The sequence below is a fragment of the Mustela putorius genome, unplaced genomic scaffold (genome assembly GCF_011764305.1).
Source record: "Mustela putorius furo isolate JIRA1106 unplaced genomic scaffold, ASM1176430v1.1 tig00000813_pilon_pilon_pilon, whole genome shotgun sequence".
In the NCBI taxonomy this organism is placed as follows: domain Eukaryota; kingdom Metazoa; phylum Chordata; class Mammalia; order Carnivora; family Mustelidae; genus Mustela; species Mustela putorius.
In genome coordinates, this window is record NW_025421485.1 from 2,940,801 (window position 1) to 2,964,891 (window position 24,091).

Genomic DNA, 24,091 nt, shown 5'->3' on the forward strand with positions numbered 1-24,091 from the left:
TCACTGCATTCGAGAGTAAATTCCAAAGCAGGATGCAGCTGTGGGTGTATAATCCCAGCAGTTGGGAATGTGTGCAAAAGCCCAAAAATGGGATCCAGGTGGAGCAAAATAGTATCATTAAAGTATAGTAATAGTATAATGAAATAATTATATTTAAGGTATATCCTTTCCCAGGAATCTATTATTTGGTGTACTCTTTTTATTAAATTTTAAATATTAATCTTTAATTTGATTACATTCTATTCACAATTAACATAATAACTGATATATTAGGTTGAAGTCAACCATTAACTTTGGTTAGAAAGCAAAAGAAATGTGATTCACCTATGCTGTGCTCCTTTTTCCTTCCTTTTTGGATTTCATTTTGATAAAGAATTATATCCTATGTGAGTGATGTTTGTGCTAACTAACCTTATTGTGTTAATAATTTCCTGATGTATACATGTATCAAATCATTACACTGTACAGATTAAACTGACACAATGTTATAGGTCAATTACATCTCAAAGCTGGAAGAAAAAAAAAAAAAGGATGAGTGTCCCCCTCTATTTGTTGTTAGCCATACATTTCTTTACTATTCTATTAGGTGGTTACCATAGAGGTATAAATTAATACTTTTATTTATGAACAGTACAAAAACCTTGGGAGAATTTTGGAATATCTACTCTTCTCCAACCTACAGAACCATCCCTCAAAAATCACTGTACAATAATTTTTGCAAGGCCTCTCTCAATATAGACAATTAGATTTAAAAATCTATGAATAAAAATTTATGGGACCATGTGAGGTCCCATAATTATTATTTATTAGTTAATATTCAGTCTAGAGAAGATACTAGGTAACTGTGTGTTTGCTTATTGACCTAAGTGTGTATAAAAATTTTTTGCAGTGTCTAGACATCACCTTCTGCTTAGGTCTAGAATTCATCTCTTCAAGGCTATTATCAAATCTCATGTCTCCCACTTAGAGAATAAGAGAGTGAGGCTATCACTTGCTATCCCATGGCTTTTCAAAATGTTTATATTGAAATAATACAGATTCTCTTATCTCTAACTTCATTTATTTAATGCAGGTTACATAATTACTCATGACGCTGCATCACTCACTTATTGCTTTTGTGAATTCTGGCTTCCAATGCAAACATTGTTACTGAACTTTGTCAATGATGACCACAAATGTGATTCTCTCCCAGAGTATGCAAGAAAATATAAAAGATACTTCATTTTCTGGTCTTGTTAAATTAACTATTCAGAATTTTATAGTCTAAATGTAGAGTAACACATCTCCTAGCCACATCTTTTTTTGAACTTTTTAAGCTATATCCCTCAGTTCCTAAAACAAGCTTTTTTCAGTGTTGACCTTGTCTTGTCCTGCTTTCTCCACACTGCTACCAGTAAGAAGGATAAGCAAGGTCTTTTTCATGTTTCTCAACCAGCATGGCTCACAACTGCTTGTTTATACAGTCTCTAGGTCTACCACCCTTACAATGTGAAGAACATATAGTTCTGGAGAAAGGAGATTGTCTCTATCATTATAGCACGTCAATTTTCTTAACTTAGGAAGTCCTGAGCATGGAGAATCATGGAAATACTTCCATTATTTTTTTTAAGATTTTATTTATTTATTTGACAGAGACCACAAGTAGTCAGAGAGAGAGAGAGGAAGAAGCAGGCTCCCTGCCAAGCAGAGAGCCTGATGCGGGGCTCAATCCCTGGGATCATGACCCGAGCTGAAGGCAGAGGCTTTAACCCACTGAGCCACCCAGGCACCCCTATTTCCATTATTTTGACACTCTCTTCTCTCCTTCTATATGACAAGGTACTTATATGTCAGACCTTTTTACCATGTCATGTATGTTTCTTATGCTCTTCTCTGTTTCTATTATATATAATTTTCTTTCTCTTGTTTGGGCCCTGAAATATACATATATATATTTTTTAATTATTTTTCAGCTGACAAATATTCTTTTCACCTGTCTAATAATTTGTTAAACCTGCTTAAGTTTTTAGTTTCAGCCATTATATTATTTAAATCTATAAAATTCATTTTATTCTTTAAAATTAGGCCCTATTCTCTATTTAAATTTTGAATCTTATAATTTAATTATTTTAAAACATAAATTTTGGTCACTATAAAGCCTGTGTCCAATAATTTCAATATCTGGATATCATGGAGATCTGTTTCTTTCTTTTTTCTTTTTTTCTTACTGTTTTGTCACTTTTTTCTTCTCCAAGGATGCTTTTTATAACTGTCAAATATTATGTATGAAAATTATAAAAATCACCAGATACTCTGAGTAGTACTGTGTTCCTGCAGAAAGAGTTTACTGGGATTTTTTAGGCAGCTTTCTTCAGGCAGTTTTTCAGGGTCATTTCTTTTATCAGAGGTTGAGATTATTTGAACTTAGATCTAGGTCCTTGAGAGACTAGTCAATTTTTGGATCACCTTTTCTCCTAAAGTATATCCCTCTGGAGTTAAAAAAACAAAAAAAACAAAAACAGAGTCTGTTTGCTTGTTTCCTTTCCTTTTTAACCATATTATCTGCTCCCTGTAAGTCCCTGAGCTCCAAATTCTCACTCTGACCTCAACTTCTGTGGGACTGGGGAGAATACTGACTACCTTCTCAGCCTCTTAGCTCCATTTTTGCCATTGTAGTTAACAAACAACTTCCTCCTGGGAAAGGACACCCAAACACTGGGATCACCTATTCTTACTTTTTTCCTGGATCCTGGCCTGGCAATTTATCAATGTCTTGATAGCATTCTAATACCTTCAAACATATTTCACATCTTCGTTTTCTAAATTTTCCATTTGTTTTAGTGAAATGAATGGTCTGAAACAAGTAATTCAGCCATTATTAGTAGGTTGCTCTGTCAGATTGCCAAAAAAAAATTCATATTGTTCTAATTCAACCTAAAATACAATTATACACTCTATGCATGGTATATAGCTACTCATACAATAAACACATGGGGAACACATTATTAAACACAAAACTGTGCAACATGCATAAAAAGTTGGAAAAGACATAACCTAATAGTCAATAATCTTCAGCCACATATTGGGAAGGTTTAAAATTAGCATTTAGATATAAGTAAATATTAGTGTAAGGATAGAAGCAAATATTAGAATTTAAATTACTTTCAGATTCACCTGAGATTGATGGAGTGACTCTTTAAATCCATTCTAGGAACTTTTAATAATATTCATAAAAATTGGTGACGCAGTTTTTTTTTTTTTTTTCTATTTTACAATGAAGACATTGAGATTTGGGAAGTAAGTTTCTTGCTTAGTATCACGCAGCTAGATGTTGGAACACAGATTTGGACACATATTGAAAATATGTACTGTGTGTTCCTTAAATTTTAGTGTTCCTTCCCTTCTACAAGGCTGCTTCACTGAACCACACTCAGAAATTTTGCATTATCTCTATTTGGGTTTTGAATGAAATAACATAACTTTCACTCTGCACTATTTAGGACAGAATCTAACTAGGCATGCAAACAAATCATACTTTTTCCTTAATTATACAAAACTTTCAAGTGTATATTAATTAACTTGAGTTTTACCCTTGCTCCTAAGTCAGAATGAGTTTCTTCCACTTCTCTACTTTGATCTAGGTCATGGCTTAAATGGTTATTCTCCTCTGTGACTCCTGACTCCATGAGAATCATGTGGTTTGTGAGTCAACTTATATCTAATGTAAATTTATGTTTACATATCAATTATTTACCATTATTAGGTCAGGACAATTTTTTCTCTGACTTTAGGAAGAGAGACACTAGATTTTCAAAACAGAATCTAAATTTATCCTTAAGAATTTTGACAAATTGAAATTGCTTGAAAGTGACAGTAATTTTGCAAATCAGGCAGGAAGACTTCCTAGTTCTATTACAAATGCTTTTGTATGTCTATTAAGAGAAGCAGGTTCCAAGGATCAGACTATGAATCTTGGATTTAAATTTTAGAATCTGTGGTGCCTGGGTGGCTCAGTTGGTTAAGCAACTGCCTTTGGCTCAGGTCATGATCCTGGAGTCTCGGGATCAAGTCCCACATCGGGCTCTCTGTTCTCAGTGAGTTTGCTTCTCCCTCTGACCCTCTCCCCTCTTACGCTTTCCCTCTCTCAAGTAAATAAGTAAAATCTTTAAAAAAATAAATAAATTTAGAATCTGGTTTCTTAAATTGTACCATGATAAGATAGAGAAATTAACAAAGGGTATTATAATAATAGCTTTCTGTTCTATTAAGTTTTGTGGTAGAGTTTCTCTCAACACTTAGTTTTAAGTCTATGGAATTGAAGTATTTTAGAATTCAGACACACATATTAATTTCCTATATATTTAACAATGTGAATCCTTACCTTTACTGATACTTCAGAATATCTATGGTCTTTCCACATCTATGCTTTATCACCATGATAATGTTTTATCAGATGTCTCTAAAAACATTTATCTTTACCATATTCTTCTGTTTGCTACATTAATTTCTGCTTGGTTTCTGTGTAGGACAATCTCCACATTTACTCTTATTATATATTTTCTATAATTTTAATATTACTTAAAATCTATATTCAGAGAGCATTTCTTTTTTAAAGTTTTTTTGTTTGACAGAGATCACAAGCAGGCAGAGAGGCAGGCAGAGAAGGAGGGTGCAGGCTCCCTGCTGAGCCGAGAGCCCGATGCAGGGCTCCAAGACTTGAGATCAAGACTTGATCAAGGCAGAGGCTTAACCTACTGAGCCACCCAGGGGCCCCCAGAGAGCATTTTTTTTGTGAAAAAAATGTAAAATAAATGAAACTAGCCAGAATTATACCCATTCTTTGGTATTCACAAAAAATTTATGAATAATACTTATTTTTCACTGTTTGCCATCTTTTTCTTCTATCTGAATTATTATGCTAATAAACCAACCATTTGGGGATGATGAATTTTAATTTTCTTCTGATTCTGAAAACTAATAGTTATTTAGGATATCAAAGGTTTTGTTTTACAAATGTCTCAAACTATCTACTTTCTTCCTTCAGCAATCACTGACTACTCAGACACCTTATTTTAATCTCATTTTAAATTATTCTCTCCCTAAAATATAAAGAATATATAAAAAGAATTTGGCTAAAAGTATATACTTATATGATTCATAGTATATAGATGTATATCATACTTACATATTTTTTCTTGAGATACCTGGAATGGAGGGTTTTTGTGTTTTTTTAATTTAAGTTTTATCTAATGTAAAGAAATATAAAATGAATTACTTCCTTTCTCTTTTTTTATTCTTAAGTACTTTCCTAATTTGTAAATTAACCTCCCAACTACTCTGATTGTGTTAATACACCATTGCTCATTTTACTTTCTCTCCATGCCATTTCTCATAAAAGGTCTTCTTATAGTGATCTTTCCTCCCTCTTTCAACAAGAGTTTCCTCCAGAGACATTTGTCCAAGACATTCCAATGTCTTCAAGACATTCTTTTTAAAAGATTTATTTATTTATTATAAAGAGAGCAGGAGAGAGCCTGCACACGCCCACTGTAGACGGGGTGGGGGGGGGAACAGGGGGGTAGGAGAGATCGAATCTCAAGCAGACTTCCTGCTGAGCACAGACCTGCCCTTGGCTCCATCCCACAACCAAAGCCTTTAAACCTTTCTAACAAACATCCTCCCTGAGGTCCTCCTAGTGGCTGATCACAGGGTTGACTTAACTGGTTCTCTTCCCCTCCCAAAGCACCATTCATCACACAAAGTAGGCAACCCAAATTGCTCTTTGAATGTTAACTAATGACTTTGTTTTACATGAATAAATCCTATTTATTATGTATGATTTGAAGATCTATTGTGATCCTGAAGGGCTGGTGGAGAATTGACAATCTGTTCTTATCTGAATGTTCTGGAGCTAAATCTGTCTTACCTGGCTTTGGAGTCAAATTGGCTTTGGTGGGATTTGGGGGGAAATTACTTAAACTGTTGTGACTCAAGATCTGTAAGACAAGAATTGTTGTTAGCGAATTTTTTTTTTTTTTTTTTTGTAAAGATGACTTTTCCATTCTGTCCTGCAGGCTCTAAGTGCCCCTCAGCTCAAGATCAGGAGTTTACATCTCTGTGTCCATCCCAGCATGTGGCTGACATCTAGCAGCCATTTACAATATGGGTGAGATGAACAGACGGGTAATGAAATTATTAATGCTCATGAGGACGAAAACAATTCTCAGGGCTGATAGTCTCAAGGAAGAATTCCCAGAGAGGCTGAGAACTGATCCTTGGCACTGAAGGACATGTGAGACCGAAAAAAAAAAAGGAAAGAATTTTTCAGCTGTGCTTCTAGACAAAAAGTGTATCTCCGTGATAATCACGTGAAAATGTTTTCCGGATGTCAAAGCACATGAAGTATTGATTAATGCAGGTGTTTATGGTGAATTTTTCTAAACATTTCATATCTGTGTAAGATTTATATTTGCTTCACCCAATAAACAGAAATTACTTTACATTTCTAATCCGTTTGCCTGCATTGCTGGAATTTGAAATAGTTAGAATTTAATTCCTTAAAAATTGTTGGTTCTCTTTCCCCTTCATTCATTTCCCTCTCCCTTTTCTGGTCAGCTTGAAGCCAAGGGGTAGGGGGAGGTCCCAAAGAACAACAAAAAAATCCCAAAACCAAAAAGCAAAAACAGAGCAAATCATTTGATAGGTCCGGGTGCCCTCTAGTGGCAAATCCAATCACCAGCCTAAGGACCACTCAGGCAGGGTCATTGATTTGCTGCCAGGTCCTTCCCACCTCTTCCAGGGGATGCTCTCCTAGGCTCCAAATGCAGAATAGACACTAACACACTTGAAACAATAGCTGGGTAATAGATAGAGAAATTCAGTGAGACTAAGAGGAATTAAATGATAGCTACACTTTTTTTTTAAAGCTTTATTTATCTATTTATTTATTTATTTGACAGGGTGTGGAGGCAAGGGGAGAGAAAGAAGCAGACTCTGCTTAGTGTGAAGTCTGACTCAAGCTCAATCCCAGGACCCTGAGATCATGACCTGAGCTGAAACCAAGAGTTGGATGCTTAACTAACTGACCCATCCAAGGGCATGTATACCTACACATTTAAAAAAGTATTTTTTTTCCCAGAAGCAGTATAACCTTGAGCCAGTCATTAAATTGCACCAAGCTCCATTATCCTCATTTTTAAAAAGGAGATATTTCTATGTCCCCAAAATTCCACAGGAATAGAGCATAAATTATATTAAAATGTTTCATTATCTAAGTGACTGGAATAAAAAGGTATATCATTATTATATTTTTATGGTATATAATTCAAATAATATGAATTTAAATGTATTTATTCAGTAAGCTGACTTTTTATTATTGACCAGAAATATGGATAACTCGGTCTAGGATGGTGTGAAAAATATTAAAGTTGAGAAAATAACTATATTTTGTGTAAAATTGTATCTACATAATTATTCCTCCACCAAGTATATATAAATCAAATTAAAAAAATATTTTCAATTCAGAAATGAAAGATTCATTTGGAAAAGGAGCATCAAGTCAATTATTAAATATTTACTTATTCATTCATTCAGCAGATAATTTAAATACAATCTGTTTTGTGCTAGATATTAGTGTAGGACTAAGAAAAACATGATGAATTCCTATTTGGAGCTAATGTTTCAGGAAATAAGCACAAACTAGGTAAATAATCATATTACAAATGTAGATCTAGCACTCTGAAAATGCCAGAAAATGAAATATATAACACAAGGATGTTTAATAAGGGAAATTGTATTAGCTGGGAAAATACTGAGAGAATGAAGTCTGGGGTAAAATGTAAACATTATAAGAGCAATGAGTTAGGGTGGATTTGGGAGAAAGAAAAATATTCCAGGCAATAGCAGATATGGAAGGGGGGAAAGGTTCATTGAAAGACTGAAAATATCAGAAAGTAAGAGGAAATACTGTGTTTGAAAAAGCAGGAAATCTCATTGGGCATCATCAGCATCAGCATCATGGCCACATGAAGGACACTAATTATTCTTAGAGTGCTCATTTTGCAACTTCAGTTATACCGTTGTTTCCTTCTGGAATTTTGTGACTTAAAAATAACTTCAAGAAACAAATTTCTTAAAGAGAGAGGCAACCCACGGAATGGGAGAAGATATTTTCAAATGACAGTACAGACACAAGGTTGATATCCAGGATCTATAAAGAACTTTTCAAACTCAACACACACACAAAACAGATAATCATGTCAAAAAATGGGCAGAAGACATGAACAGACACTTCCCAATGAAGACATACAAATGGCTCTCAGACACATGAAAAAAATGTTCATCATCACTAGCCATCAGGGAGATGCAAATTAAAACCACATTGAGATACCACCATACACCAGTTAGAATGGCCAAAATTAGCAAGACAGGAAACAATATGTGTTGTAGGGGTTGTGGAGAAAGGGAACCCTCTTACACTGTTGGTGGGAATGTAAGTTGGTGCAGCCACTTTGGAGAACAGTGTGGAGATTCCTCAAGAAATTAAAAATAGAGCTTCCCTATGACCCTGCCATTGCACTACTGGGTATTTACCGCAAAGATACAGATGTAGTGAAGAGAAGGGCCATCTGTACCCCAATGTTTATAGCAGCAATGGCCACAGTCCCCAAACTGGAAAGAACCAAGATGCCCTTCAACAGATGAATAGATAAGGAAGATGTGGTCCATATACACGATGGAGTATGATGCCTCCATCAGAAAGGATGAATACCTAACTTTTGTGTCAACATGGATGGGACTAGAAGAGATAATGCTGAGTGAAATAAGTCAAGCAGAGAGAGTCAACTATCATATGGTATTACTTATTTGTGGAGCATAACACATAACATGGAAGACATAGGGAGATGGAGAGGAGAAGGGAGCTGAGGGAAATTGGAAGGGGAGGTGAACCATGAGAGACTATGGACTCTGAAAAACAATCTGAGGGTTTTGAAGGGGTGGGGGGTGGGAGGTTGGGGGAGCCATGTGGTATTAAGGAGGGCATGGATTGCATGGAGCACTGGGTGTGGTGCATAAACAATGAATTCTGTTAATCTGAAAAGAAATTAAAAAAAACAGGTTTCTCTTTCTTTCTTTCTTTCTTTCTTTCTTTCTTTCTTTCTTTCTTTTTTTCTTTCTTTCTTTCCTTTTATTTTCTTTTCTTTTCTGTTTTTTTTTTTTTAAGAGGCCATTTAAAGCTACACACTCCACCCTAACATACATATACACAGGAGCTCATACACAAAAAGTGCAGACTATTGTATATGTTTATTATTTCTAACAAAGAATTTAAAAACAAGTACAATGTACAATTTCCTTAGTATTTATCAATTGATAAAATCAGATACATTTGTGGTAAAAGTTTCATGTTCTATAAAAATATATTAACATCATAAATATATGTTTTTATGCTTCCTTTTTTGGCTCCTTCTTTTGTTGTTGTTTTTTCTTTTGTTTTGAATAAGATGTTTTCTCATGTTCCCAGTGATCCTCAATTCTTAGTGGTCTTGCCCCTGTTTTATATGCCCCTTGCCTTGGGGTTGAACTGGATCTAGTTATCAATTTGCTTCTAACAGATAGAATTTGGAAAAAATGACAGAATGCCTCTTCTCAGTTAGGTTACCAAGACGATGATTTCATCCTGTAGACATTTTCTCCCCAGCTCTTCTCCTAGGAAGGCTCTAATGAAGAGGGTCCGTTGAGAGCGAGGGTTGAGGGCCGTCTCTGGCCAATGGCTGGTGAGAACCAAGGCCCTCAGTCTCAAGCCCCAAAGGAGCTGAGTCTTGCCAGCAATGACCAAGGCAGCTTGGATGTAGATCTTACCCCAGACACTTGAGGTGATTTTGCCCCCAGTCAGCATCTTGATTGAAGCTTTGTGAATAAGGTAATTGTCCATTCTGGTTCACCTGTGACTGAGAGGTTTCTCTGGATGTGGGACTTCCAGTTTTAAAACCCGGCAAAGCCTTGGGCAAACCAGGATGAGTTGGTCATCCTACTTGTAAGAGACTGAGCCAGGAGATCCACAAAAATAGTGAGATAATAAATGTGTGTTGCAGAGGTGCCTAAGTGGCTCAGTGGGTTAAATGCCAGACTCTTGACTTCAGCTCAGATCATGATGTCAGAGTTGTGAGATTGAGCCCTGCCCTGTGCTCCATGCTCAGTGGAGAGTCTGCTTGAGATTTCTTCTTCTCTCCTCCTGCCCCTCCCCTTCCCTTGCTACTCTCTTTCTCTCTCTCTCTAAAATAAGTAAATAAATCTTAAAAAAAAAAAAAGTGTGTTGTTTTAAGATGCTAAGGGTTGAGGTAATTTGTTTTGCAGCAATAGAAAACCAATACATTTATATTCCGGATTCAACACTGGCCTAAGTTCTCACGGGAGAAGCTCTGATTTCAAGTGTACACTGGCAGAGCCTTCCTCAGATCCTCTACAGTGTTCTGTGCTTTTCCAGAGGAAAATATCCCAAAATGTGTCATCATGGTTACTTGTTCTTCTTTCTGTTCCACTCGACCAGTAATACTCTGATCGAAGGGACCATATTTATTCTTTAAGGAAATCTTTCTAATATTTGGAGCAGATGTCACAGTCCTGGAACTGCATGATAGGTATATGTACCCTGGATGGCTGACTTATACTCTTACATGTTCTAGAAAAAATATTGTTCCATGTTCTAAAAAAAAGTGGGAAGATTTCCTTTTCACTTACTTAGGGAAACTATGCTTCCTAAATTGAAAAATACTTCAGCTCAATTAAATTTTGATCTTCTATGCATTATCACCAGATTTCTTATATCTTTTCCATGTTATAAAAAAAAAAGATAAATGCTTTTTTTTTTTTTTGAAGTCAGAACTACTTGCACAAATCTAACTCCTCACTTTCTGATGAAGGACATGATTAAGAAGTCAAAGGGTTTTGATTTTGTGGTCAAGGATTTCAGAATAAACTGACATTTGTGTTGAAGTCACAAGAGACACATTACCAAGAAATAACTTCAAACTCGGTTTTCATTTCACTAAGGGGCACAGATTGTAATCTTTGTATAATAATGATTTACTAAAAGAAACAGATATGATGGAATGGTAATACTTTGTAGAAGTGCAGTTTTGTCCATCATTAGTAGACTTGCCTACACATCTGAAAATAGAGTTTGTAGCAGACAACATTAAATCCTATTAACTTAATTGACTAAACCACCAAGTTATGAGGTTATTATTCAGTGCACTCTCTGCAGACCACTTTCCTTCTGTTTATTCCACTGCTGTCCTTTGAGCTCCAGGTGATTGCTCTTTAAATCTATGCATGCAGTTGTGTCTCAGTGAAAGACTGAAGAGCATGGCTACACAGTGCACTAGCACCATATTTCTGCAAGCAAAACTCTTCCTCAATTTTTATATTTTCTGTGTTCTAAAGATGTTTTTATACCATATGTGTCAGTTATTATGGTCTTTCCAAATGTAGTCTAATTACTTTTTTTTTTTTTTTAAGTTCACTTTCTCCAGTACCTAACCAAATATCAGTGAAGTTTGGTAATCTAAGAACGCTATTCCCACACCAATTCCGCCACTACTCCTTTGGTCAGGCTACGTGTGTTGGTGTTGACTGATTGCTTCTTGACCTTCACTTGGTTCCTTGGGAGCTGTTTTGTACTCTTTTTTGGTGGGAACAGGTAAAAGTGGAAAGATTTCCTTTTTAATTACCAACAAGCAGAATGAAAATAAAGGCTTTCTTAGTGGTAGAGTGCCAGGAGTGTTGGAGGGAACTGGTATCAGACAGGGAAGCAGCAAATGTGGAAAAAGAAAATGAAAATTCTGGTCTCTCAGGAAATCGAAGGGAAGCACTTACTGCGTAAAGTGAGAAGTTGGACCCAAGGACATTTTAGTAAGTAAATTGAACTTTTTAAGCTCTCTAGAGCATAAAACATAGAGAATATTAAAAACTATTTCTAAGAACAAAGTGTGGATATGCTTATAGTATCTAATAGGAACACTTTAGATATTCATATTATATTTTATTTGCAGACTTTCATTCAAAAGGAATTTGGTTAGGGGGTGTCTGGGTAGCTCAGTCAGTTGAGTGACTGACTCTGATTTCTGCTCAGGTCATGATCTCAGGGTCCTAGAATTCAGTTCCACATCAGGCTTGGCACTTGGCAGGGAGTCTGCTTGAGGATTCTCTCTCTCTCTCTCTCACTCCCTCTGCCCCTCCCCCTGCTCATGCTTTCTATCTCTCTAAAATAAATAAATAAATCTTCTTTAAAAAGGAGTTTGGTTAGCAGTATAAATACTTTATTGGGTATTTGAGACATTTTGCAAATGGTGTCATATGCAAAAAATTATTTTATGGTTTGTAAAACATTAATATTTCTTGTAATTACTTTAAAAAATTATGTGACATTTCTGAATCTTCATCTTAATTCTAACCTCCTTTACTTTTCTATAGAATTTACAGTCCTCACCTTATACAATATGAAAAATGCCTGGGGATTACCAGTAAATAAAGCATGAAACTTATTCATTTCTGAAAAGGATATGTGCAGTCCTGCTTAGAGATTAATGCTTGCTTCAGAGACAGCTACTTGTTGCCTTGGTTGAAATGAACTGCATTTTATTACACTTGTCAGAATGTATGTTTGTGTGGTGCATTCTATTTAGTTTGTAGTTTGTCATCATAGAACACACAAGTTAGAATACGTTGTATTTAGAAAGCTAGAGATTTAATCTCTCAAACAGATTATATTATATTTTCCAAGTCTTATGGCCCACCATCAAACAGGAGATGATATGTAGGGTATTTCAATAATGCCTACATTGTGCATGTTCAATCATGGCTAATTAGGCAGGCTAGTTAGTCTATTTTTAGCTTCCCCTCTATGTCTTGCATTAATGAAAGTTGTACTACCTATTCTTTAATTGGATTAATTAAGCTCCCCAAAATTATTCTAAAATCCTGAGTTAATTATATATTTATACTTTTCTTAAGGGAAATACATGTCTTTGTAAAATTAAAAAATTTTCTAAATATCAAAAACAATTACAAACATAAGATCATTGTAGGAAGTTGGGTTCGTGGTAAGATAGTCAAGAAATTGGAAATTAAAACACATGCATGATATGTTCACACACTGTCATTGGCTCATATTACTAATGAGATAAATATTTTCAGGAAAAGATCAGTTGTGCCAATAGAAAAGATGTTTCAGTCCACTTTGCCTACATGTCCATGATTTGACTGAATTGCTGTTTGTTTTGCTTCTTGAATTCCACGTAAAGAAAGGTACGTCTTTACTACCCTCACAAACTATACAAATTCTGCCCATGGTCCAAGTTCTGGCTGCTTGCTTCATAGAAATTTCTTGATGGCATATGGCACAGTTCTCTGTTACTTGCTACTATTCATTTCACTTACTTACTGACTTACTCATCTATCGAGACGACTAATGACCAAATTTTTGTGTGAATAAAATTACCTTGGCAGTATGCATACCATGCACATTCCTGGTCTGCATGCCTGGAAGAATTTGGTTTAACAAATGGAGGACACTGTGCAGAAATCTCCACAACTTAGAAGATCATGTAACCATTATATCACATTTAGCCATACTTGCATTCATGAAAATATTGCTTTCCCTATTTTTTTCAAAGACAATCTGAGGCCTTTATTTTCCTGTGTCATGCCAAAACTCTCATGTATTTACTGTAATTTTTTTCCAACATCCTGCAGCATTGCCTGGCATCTTGAAGTCCTAAACAAACAAACAAACAATAGTAGACTATCATTATTTTATTTCAATCTTCATTTGTACACTATGCAAACTCCTTCCTAAGTATGTCATAAACATTCTGTTTTATGGCCATAATCATCTGGTTGAAATAAATTTAATTCTATAATTGTATAGATTTAAATCTTATAACAAGTCTTTAAATCTTGATTTCCACATGCCTCTGTGTGTGTGTGTGTGTGTGTGTGTGTGATTTCTTTTTACTTTCATTTATATGTTGTTTAAGTTTTCAAGTCTATTTTAGTAAAGCTACATGTATAACAAATTTCTGAGAACTTATCCATTTGAAATGGAAATAAAAGTTTTGCAGATTGGAAAGGGAGAAATAAAATTGTTTTTGCTTAAAAATGACATAATTATATGTTAAAAAGCTGAAATAATTGACCAAAAAAAAACCCCTCTTAGAATAATAAGCAATTGTAGCAAGGTTGCAGGACACAAGGTTAAGATACAAAATTTACAAAATCACTTTCCTATATACCAGCAATGGACAAGTGCAATTTGAAATGAAAAGCACAATACCATTTATAATAGTACCCCGCAAGAGGAAATACTTTGAGGTATAAATCTAACAAAATATGTATAGGATTTATAGGAGGAAACTCTACCACTCTGATTAGGGAGAAACTGAATAAAGAAGTCTTCCAAGTTAATAGACAGGAAGACTCAGTATTATTAAAACGTTAGTTCTTCCCAGTTTGATCGACAGATTCCATGTAATCCCAATCAAAATCCCAATGAGATCTTTTATGGAAACTGACAAACACATTGTAACATTTATGTACAAAGGCAAAAGACCAAGAATAGCCAATATATCATTGAAGGGCATATATGGGAAATAGCTACCTTTCTCTCAACTTCACTGTGAAACTAGAAGTGTCCTAAAAAAAAATAAAGTATTAATAAGAAAAAGAGAAGCTTTTGTATTTATATATGTTCTATTTGAAATACTCTGCCCCACCTTTTCAGGGAATCACAGATATGCTAATCAATTCATAAGAAGCTTCAAATCAGCCCTATAAGTTTACAACCTGAGAGCGCTTTGTCTTGGAACCATGCTTCTCACCTCTCGTCTCATGCTGCAAGACTTCCTAATTCCACGCAGGATGCCAGTGAGTGTCCATTCAGTACTCAAGTTAGCCCAAACTTGAAGTGCTGAAGAGTCATACCAGACGAGTCACCCCTAATAAAGAGAAGTTTGGAGCCACTGACCCCCTGCATAGACAATTACAAGATTTATTTCATTAGACTCCTAAGAAGAACTACAAAACCAAGGAACCATTGCCTACATTTCTGGCCGACTCAAAGAGGTATCTTTGCACTGGGTTTCCTTCCCCTCCTTTTCTGGGTCACTCTGTTTTTCTTATTCCTGCTACTTGGGTTATTTCCAAAATAAACCACCTGCTTGCCAACTTCTGCTTCAGGTTACGCTTCCAGGAAAATCCAAGATAAGAGAAAAGGCCTTTGAGCAGCCATTAGTTTTTGGTAGTTAGAGCTGGACTCTCAGTCCTTTCCAGGATAGAGTAATAGGGAAAAACGAAAAAAGGGTAATAGGGAATGGATTTACTATTTCATCTGAAGTAACTAAAAGGCCAAAAATGGCTCTCAAGACAATGGAAATTAGCTAAGAAATAACTATGACCCTTCAGAGATGGGAAACAAAGTGGTGAGCCCAACAACTGCACCAGCTTACGGCATGAAGAATATTCCTCGGGCCAGGGAGTGGGGGGAAACTGAGGAAGAGAATGGTGGTGATATAAGGAAAGAGAACTGGGGTCCAGACGATATTATATTATTGCACATGGAGCATAAGAACCTTACAACACTGTATTCACAGTTTTCCCTCCCATACTCTGTGCTAATGTTGCCATATATGTTACTTTTTTTGCTTAAAATGTCAGTTATTTTTTAGGACTGCAATAATCGCACTATGGCTGGTAAGCCAAACACAGGGATCTGCCATTCCACACACCTACCAGAGTGGCGTTAATACACACAAATGTCCATCCATTCATGCATGCCTGCGTACATAGATACTGGCAACACCAAGCGATAAAGAAGGTATGGGGCACCTGAAGTTCTCACATATTAGTGGTGTGGAAGACAAGGGCATAAGATTTTGGAAAAGATTTCTACTACTTGTATGTACTTGAGAGAAATGGAAATATCATTTCACAAAAAGACTTGTACCAGATGATTTATTCTTTATAGTAGCCCCCAAGCTGTAAACAACTCAAATGTTCATCAGGATATTGGACATACATATCTTAAAATATCTATCATGGTAAATGCTACTCTGCAACAAAAAACAAGGGAAATGCTGATACACACAACATGAACACATCTCATAAATATCATGTTAGGCAAAGGACATGTTTCTATATGAAGTTTCAAAAAGTAAAAAAGTAGCTAGTAGTGTCAAATATTAGAACAGTTCTGCCTATGTGGGCCAGGATTTTTTTTTAAAAAAGTTTGTAAAATCTTTTTGTGGAGATGAGAATATTCAAAACCTTCTTTCTTTTCTTTCTTTCTTTTTTTTTTTTTAAGATTTTATTTATTTATTTAACAGAGACACAGAGAGAGAGGGAATACAAGCAGGGGAAGTGGGAAAGGGAGAAGCAGGTTCCCTGTTGAGCAGGGAGCCCCATGTGGGCCTCTATCCCAGGACCCTGGGATCATGACCTGAGCCAAAGGCAGATGCTTAGTGACTGAGCCACTCAGGCGCCCCCAAAGCCTTATTTCTACAAGTACTCTGGGAAAAAGTAGGAGAGGTCAATTAAGTATAATAAATAATAATAATAATTATTATTATAAATAAGATAATAAATAGTATAATATAGATATATAATATAATATATTATATTATATAAAATAAATAATAAATAAATAATGAATAAAAATAATAAAATAAATTAAAATAAATAAATAATAAAGTAGAATACCCCATAGGCAATGAGAGTTGTGATATTTAAGAGAGTTTGCAGTTTACATTTAGACCAAGAGACACGAACACTAAAATTCATGTGAGTAAATACTCTATAGCCCCATCTGGTTTTCTCCACCAAAAACAAAGGAAATACACTCACAACAATGTAAATGAATCTCATAAATAAGACAAAAATAGTGTGAAATGTAGAGCCACTGGACCAAAATCGAAATTTGAAAATGGTCGTACTTTGAAAAGAAGTGTAGCAGTCAGAGGTTCACAGCAATGATGTAATGTAAAGTGTGTTCTAATAATTGAAAATTCGATGCACAGATTTATCCTATAGGCATTTGGCAGGAAGAGAAGCCCTGAAATCTCCAGAAAATCTATTCACTACCTACAAGTGATAAACTTTTATGACAAGCATGACCATTACACTAAGAAATAGGTAGTTCAACAACCTGAGAGATGTTTCCTTCAATTAAGGTCATCACATGTAAAGTTTATCTTAAGTCTGAGAATAAGACCTAAAAACTCATATTTACCATCCAGTTCCTTCATCCTTCTGATTCTGTCTTAGGCAAGAAAAAAAACAGAAGAGGAGAGATAAGCACTGTGGTAATAATACTCAAAAGGACAATATTTTTCAAAAGGATACTTTTCCATAGAGGGGGAAAAACATCTTGGAATGGTATGGTTCATAGATCTCTATCTCTACAGCAAAATTAAGTTATCAAACTAAGTATAACCTTCTACAGAGACTTCACATGACTGCCTATTGTCCCCTCTCTTTTTTAGTACTAGGCTGCCAATTTCATGATGATGTATGCATCTCAAAAACATTTTCTGAACACTGCACTCAATAATGGAGCATTTGTTTAAGAGGGTCAGAATAGTTCAAACTTCATAATGTGAATAAATGTCTAAGAGTGGGTTAAATATTACCTTACACTTTTATAACCAAATACACGTTATTATAGGTTGTATTTTAAAGGAGGTTATTGTGACCTTGGCTCCCATATTTTAATAAATTATTATCATATGCAAGAGCTAAAATTCGAGCATTTAATAGGAGGTCATACTTGAGTTTTCATTTTAATCTAGGAACTAATTTGGTTTCTAACATTTAGTCTCTCACTTGTAGTTAAGTACCCAAATTCCTCTCTGTTACTCTTAAATGCAGAAAAGCACATAATTCCCAAGTTCTTCAGTCTTCCAGTTTAGATTTTATAGATACATAGATAGATAGATAGATAAGGATTTACAGATACAGAATGATAAGCTCTATTAGACATCACAGTTTATTTTATGAAAGATAACGTTCTTAAGTGAATGCATTTTAGCTTGGAAGAGTTAGGATTTAAGCAATACCTCTGGAGAGGAATTAAAGTAAGTGAAAGATGCATAAATATTAATATATTCATCTTCTTTTATTATTTTTGATGATCTGGGTTGGAAGAAGAGATAATATGAAATGGAAGTAACAGATTTGGTAATCACCCCAACCTAAAAGGTTCAACCTTTACTAGAGTCTTCTGGAATCATGGACAATTTACCTGAAATATTTTCCAGATTCAGTTCCCTAATAAGGAAATAATATCACTACCCTTATTAAGGGTAGTAATTAGCATCACTCACTCCTCTGAATCCCTGGTTTGCTGGGCGATTACTGGGATTTACATTGGTTTTATATAAGTCAGCAACATGTTGTGTTACGGGAAACACTGGATCTAGATTAAGGGGTCCTGATGCCAAGATCTGCCTTGAGCACCCTTCTGCTGTGTTCATTGGACACGTGACCTAGATAATGCTGGTGAAGCTTTCCACTAAATTTAGTAGAAATGTGAGAATGAAGATTAACAATCTGCAAAACACAGAACTTTAGTCACTATTTCTCAACCTAGAAAGCTGAACAATATTAAGGATGTATTTCTACCTCAAGGTGAGGCTAAATAACTGAATAATTCAGTTGTTTCTGTTGCCTGACAGATAATGCCCAACAAAGTTCAGTTATTACAAACTGGCACTAATGTCCATGTCCTGACCAAAGAACTTACTACAGTATTTAGAATTATTTATGAATATATGCACCACTACGTGGATTCACCTATTTGAAACCAGATCCTTGTGTGCTGTCCTGGTTGTGTGGTATCCTGGTGTCAAAAAAAAAAAAGTTTGGACTTTGGAAGATGTTTTCCAAATTTATGAGTAGCTTAGAGTAGTCATTTAACAGTTGGAAGATATAAAATAATAATCTTTTTTTAAAAAGATTTTTATTTATTTATTTGATAGAGAGAGATCACAAGTAGGCAGAGAGGCAGGCAGAGAGAGAGAGAGAGGGAAGCAGGCTCCCTGCTGAGCAGAGAGCCCGATGCGGGACTCGATTCCAGGACCCTGAGATCATGACCTGAGCCGAAGGCAGAGGCTTAAACCACTGAGCCACCCAGGTGCCCCTAAAATAATAATCTTTAAAATAGTTATTTAGAGGGGTGCGTGGGTGGCTCAGTTGATAAAGCGTCTGCCTTCAGCTCAGGTCACGATCCCAAGGTCCTAGGATGGAGCCCCTGTGCCAGGCTTCCTGCTCAAGGGGGAGCCTGTTCCCCTGCTGTTCCCTGCTGTTCCCCCTGCTTGTGCTCTTTCTCTTTCAAATAAATAAATAAATAAAATTTAAAAATAAATAAAGTAATTAAATAGTTGTTAAGCTTTTCTACGCAAGCTACATGATTATCATAAGATTCTGAGGATTAGGCATCATTCTTTTTTTGTTTTTTCTTCCCTTTTTATTAACATAAGCTCTACACCCAGAATGGAGCTTGAACCCATGACCCCAGGATCAAGAGTCCTATGCTTTTCTACTCACTAACCCAGCCAAGCACCCCAGGGCGTCTTTCTCTTTGACAAAAGAGCCTAAGACTCCGATATGTTAAAAATTATACTATTAGAGAGTAGAAGTCTGAGGATAGAGCCTATTTTGTGTATTTTTAAATAAAATGATATGTTCACAATATAAATATCTTAGCACAACACATTCCCTCTACAACCCCCAAGTGGGTCTCTGACAAGAGTGACTCTGATCCTTCACTCTTTGTGCCCAAGGTTAATCTCTGTGAGATGCAGAGTAATCTCAGTAAATGGGTTTTGTTTAAATAGAAGAATATGGTAGGATGAAAAGAAGGAAGTTGGGAGTAACAGAAAATGATTCTGAACATAAAACAAGAGACATTTCATTAAAAAATTTGACCATCAACAAAATGCATGTAGAGGCAGCTCTTTGAAACAGGGATGTACCACTATCTTGTTTTAACAAAAGATCAAGTTTAAGTGTTGCATCTAAGAAAGATGTGCACATATTTTTAATTGCCTGGAAGGCATAATCTATATTCAGAGTATTTTTATAATTAAAGACTTTGGGTAAGTTTATTAAAAGTCAAAATCAAGTGTGATATTTTGAGGAAACTATTTTTAAATGGGAAATGAAAGACAAGTTTGAATTCTGCCAGTCATTACTCATTTTCAGAGTCACTTGAAGGGGTAGATTTATGTGTGTGTTTTGGCTCTATGTATTGGTTTAATAAACATTAACAATTGAGGTTTATAAAAATCCTTAGGACACTTTAGAGTTCACAGTCATTTAGCTTAAAAAATCATCACATTTTACTATTCCTTCTCCTTTCTCTTAGCCGTCCATGCATACACACACGTACATTCTGTAGTAGGGTTTGCTGGTACGGGTGATGTAAAGGACGTGGATAGCTGTGGTTACTCTGGAGGGAGAACCGTTCAGTAGTAAGGTGGGGTAGAACCTACTTTGACTGGAGGGTAGCACCCAGAATGATGATAATTTTCTTATATCAATTAGGTATTGAAGGTGTTAGGTATTCATATCTGATGAAGCTTGATAACCATATATTATTATGTCACATTCTATAATGAGATAATGTAAATATAATAAATATATAAATATAAATAAATATAAATATAATTTTTAAAAGTCATTTTGGTTTATCACCCAAACCTCAGCACTGCCATGTCTTGTTACTATCAAGGGATAACATAAATTAGAAAAACAGAACCTTAAATGTCAGCATCCATTCTTCTTTCAAGCACAGGGGGGAATGCTGTAATAAGATCATAGACCCTAGTCAATATGTAGTATTGTCCCAGTTGGGGACTATGACAAGAGCAGGAAGGGAACTTTTCATCAGCTATACAATTGTTACTGTCAGAAATTACTGCCAAATCTAAAAATAGAGAAAACCCTTCCATACAGGCAGTAAAGCACTGGTTGGCCATTTACTCTTTTGTAGACTTTGCAAAGGTGAGAGCCTCACATTAGAAATAATGATGTTTCTATTTTTTTTTTTTTTTTAAAGAAGACAAGGATATGCAGAGTTCTACATTCTGCAGCTCTTAATATTTTATGTGAGGTACTCTTCTGGTACTGCTCGGTGATGCACACACATACTCTCCAGTCTTTCTCCTGTTAACTGAGGGTTAATCTCCATAACAAGAGCTGGGTTTTCATGAGGAATAAAAAATGAATTAATTTTATTTGTTTTCCCTTCTATCCAACTACTTAAAAAAATTATTTATTTTTTCATTCATTTCTTTATTTGAGAGAGAGAGGACACCTTCCAGTAGGGGGCAGCGCAAGGGGGAAGGAGATGGAGGGGAGAGAATTTCAAGCAGACCCCACACCTTGAGCCGATGGAGGACTCAATCCAGGGACCCTGAGGTCAAGGCCCGAGCTGAAGCCAAGAGTCAGGCACTCAACCAACTGAGCCACCCAGGCACCCCACTTCCCAACTACTTTCTTAAAAAGCACCTTTTCTGGGGCACCTGGGTGGCTCAGTGGGTTAAAGCCTCTCCCTTCCGCTCAGGTCATGATCCCAGGATCCTGGAATTGAGCCCCACATTAGGCTCTCTGCTCAGTGGGGAGCCGGCTTCCTCCTCTCTCTCTCTGCCTACTTGTGGTCTGTCAAATAAATAAATAAAAATCTTTTTTTTTTTTTTTTTTTAAAAAAAAAGCACCTCTTCTATAGTTTGTTACCTTTCTAAAATTTCTACATCAGGGCCTGGGAGTAATAGTTCTGAAATCTACTCCCTCTCTGAATCCTATAGTCTATACCCATATATTTCTTTTGAAATGTGAAGGGCCAGAAAGCCTGGCAGCAGGGCCCCTTACTGTTGGTTCAAAGAAGTCTGAAGGAGGTCTGGTCTATCACGGCTTCCCACGCTCTGCATCTGTCACGGGAGGTCTACAACGCCTTCCACTTTCTCCTGCTTCTGGTCTGATGGCCTGCATAGATTGGAGGTCTTGCCCCCAGTGATCCTTCCCCTCCTCTATTATTGCCAATGCCCAGCCCAATAGTAGTTAAAGTTAATAGTTACATCTACTATATATTGAATAAATTTTATAATTATTTTTTCAAATGTTTTTTCTGAACTATTTTTCTTTCTTATCCTCTTGGCATAACAATGAAATACACATTAGTGTTGTCCATCACATCATTCTGCTTATTTTTTCACCCATTCTTCTTTGTGTGCTTCAAATAAGACAATTTCTGTTGATTTTTAAAGATTTTATGTATTTATTTGACAGACAGAGATCACAAGTAGGCAGAGAAGCAGGCAGAGAGAGAGGGGGAAGCCAGCTCCTTGCTGAGCAGAGAGCCCGATGCAGGGCTCGATCCCAGGACCCTGGGACCATGACCCGAGCCAAAGGCAAAGGCTTAACCCACTTTCCTGATTTGTGTTTAAATAGAAAACTTTTTTTTCCCATTTATAGTCTTCTCTTAAGCTCATCTAGTGATTTTTTAAAATTTCATATAGTCTATTTTTATTTCTAGAATTTCCATTCTGTCCTTATAGTTTCCATTTCTCTCATGGGTTTCTCTATCTCCTCCCTCATTTTGACCCATCTTTTCGCTTTTGTCCTTGAAGCTATTCATAATAGTTTTGTTAAAGCCTTTGTCTGCTGGCTCTAAATCTGCTTCATCTCAGGAACTGTTTTCAGTGCTGCCTTTTTCTTGATTTTCCTGAACATGATAGAAAGACTGGATTGTAGTGTCTATGTGAAATGGGTGTTGAACTTTGTTCTGATAGGCAGTTGAATTACTGGCATTTACTTTGCATCCTACCAGTTTGACTTTATCTTTTGTTAGGGTGAGTCTGTTTCATTTCTCCTTAGTCTAAGGCATGTCTCTAATGATAGAGAATGACCCTTTCTCTTAACTCATGACCTTCTTAACACAGCAACTTAATGCCTGATGTTGCCAAAATGGTCCCCTTCCCTGTCTGGACAGAAAATCTAATATCTCACAGCATTCCATGTCTTCAATATTTACATTCATCTCTTACTCTCACAACTGGTACTCTGATGGACTTTGGAGCTTCAAACAGTGCCTGCATTGTTAGCTCTTGGCCAAAGAACTAGGCTGGAGGGGCGCCTGGGTGGCTCAGTGGGTTAAGCCTCTGCCTTCAGCTCAGGTCATGATCTTGGGGTCCTGGGATCGAGCCCTGCATCGGCTCTCTGCTTGGTGGGGAGTCTGTTTCCCCCCCTCCTCAGCCTGCCTCTCTGCCTATTGTGAGCTCTCTCTGTGTCAAATAAATAAATAAAATCTTAAAAAAATAAAAAAAGAACTAAATCTGGACTGACTTTGAAGCCTTGCTCTTCCCTCTATACTTCTTGGGTCAAGGCCTCTCGGTTCAGGTCTCTTCTTTGTCATACCCTTTACCAGTCCCAGGCTGGAGCTGTAATTTGCCTGACTCCCAGTCTTCCTATAATTCCAGCACTGGGTTTTACTTTCCTGTGCCATAGTAGGCAAAGTGTCTCCAGTCAGATAGCTTGGGCAAAGGTGGGCCTCAGTGTACATGTCCCCATTCTCTCAGTGATCATATTGCTGCTGCCTGATACGTGATGTTTGAATTCCATTGCCTCATGTATTTTGCCCAATAGTAGTTTTTAGGGTGGATGGACAAATACTATACTAGTTACTTCATCAAGACTGCAGGCTGAAATTTACCCTTTCCTTTACATTTAAATATTTAAAAATACTTCCTTAATTTTTCCTGGTGATAAACAAAACTGCCATCCAATTCCTGCACAGATGATTAGATATTTTTCCTTAAAAACTGCAATAGTAGTGGTAATTTTGGAAAAACCCAAGTCATCAAGTTTAATTATTTTAATATAAAAATCACGAAATTATTAAATTCTCACAGAATACCAGGCATTGTATATAACACTGTATGTGGTTTTCTCATTAATCCTTACAGAACTCCTTAAGGTAGGCACTGTACGCATTTCAACTGTGAGAGAAAGGAAACAGAGAAACCAGCTAACTCGTTACAGTCTCATAGTTAGCTAGCAC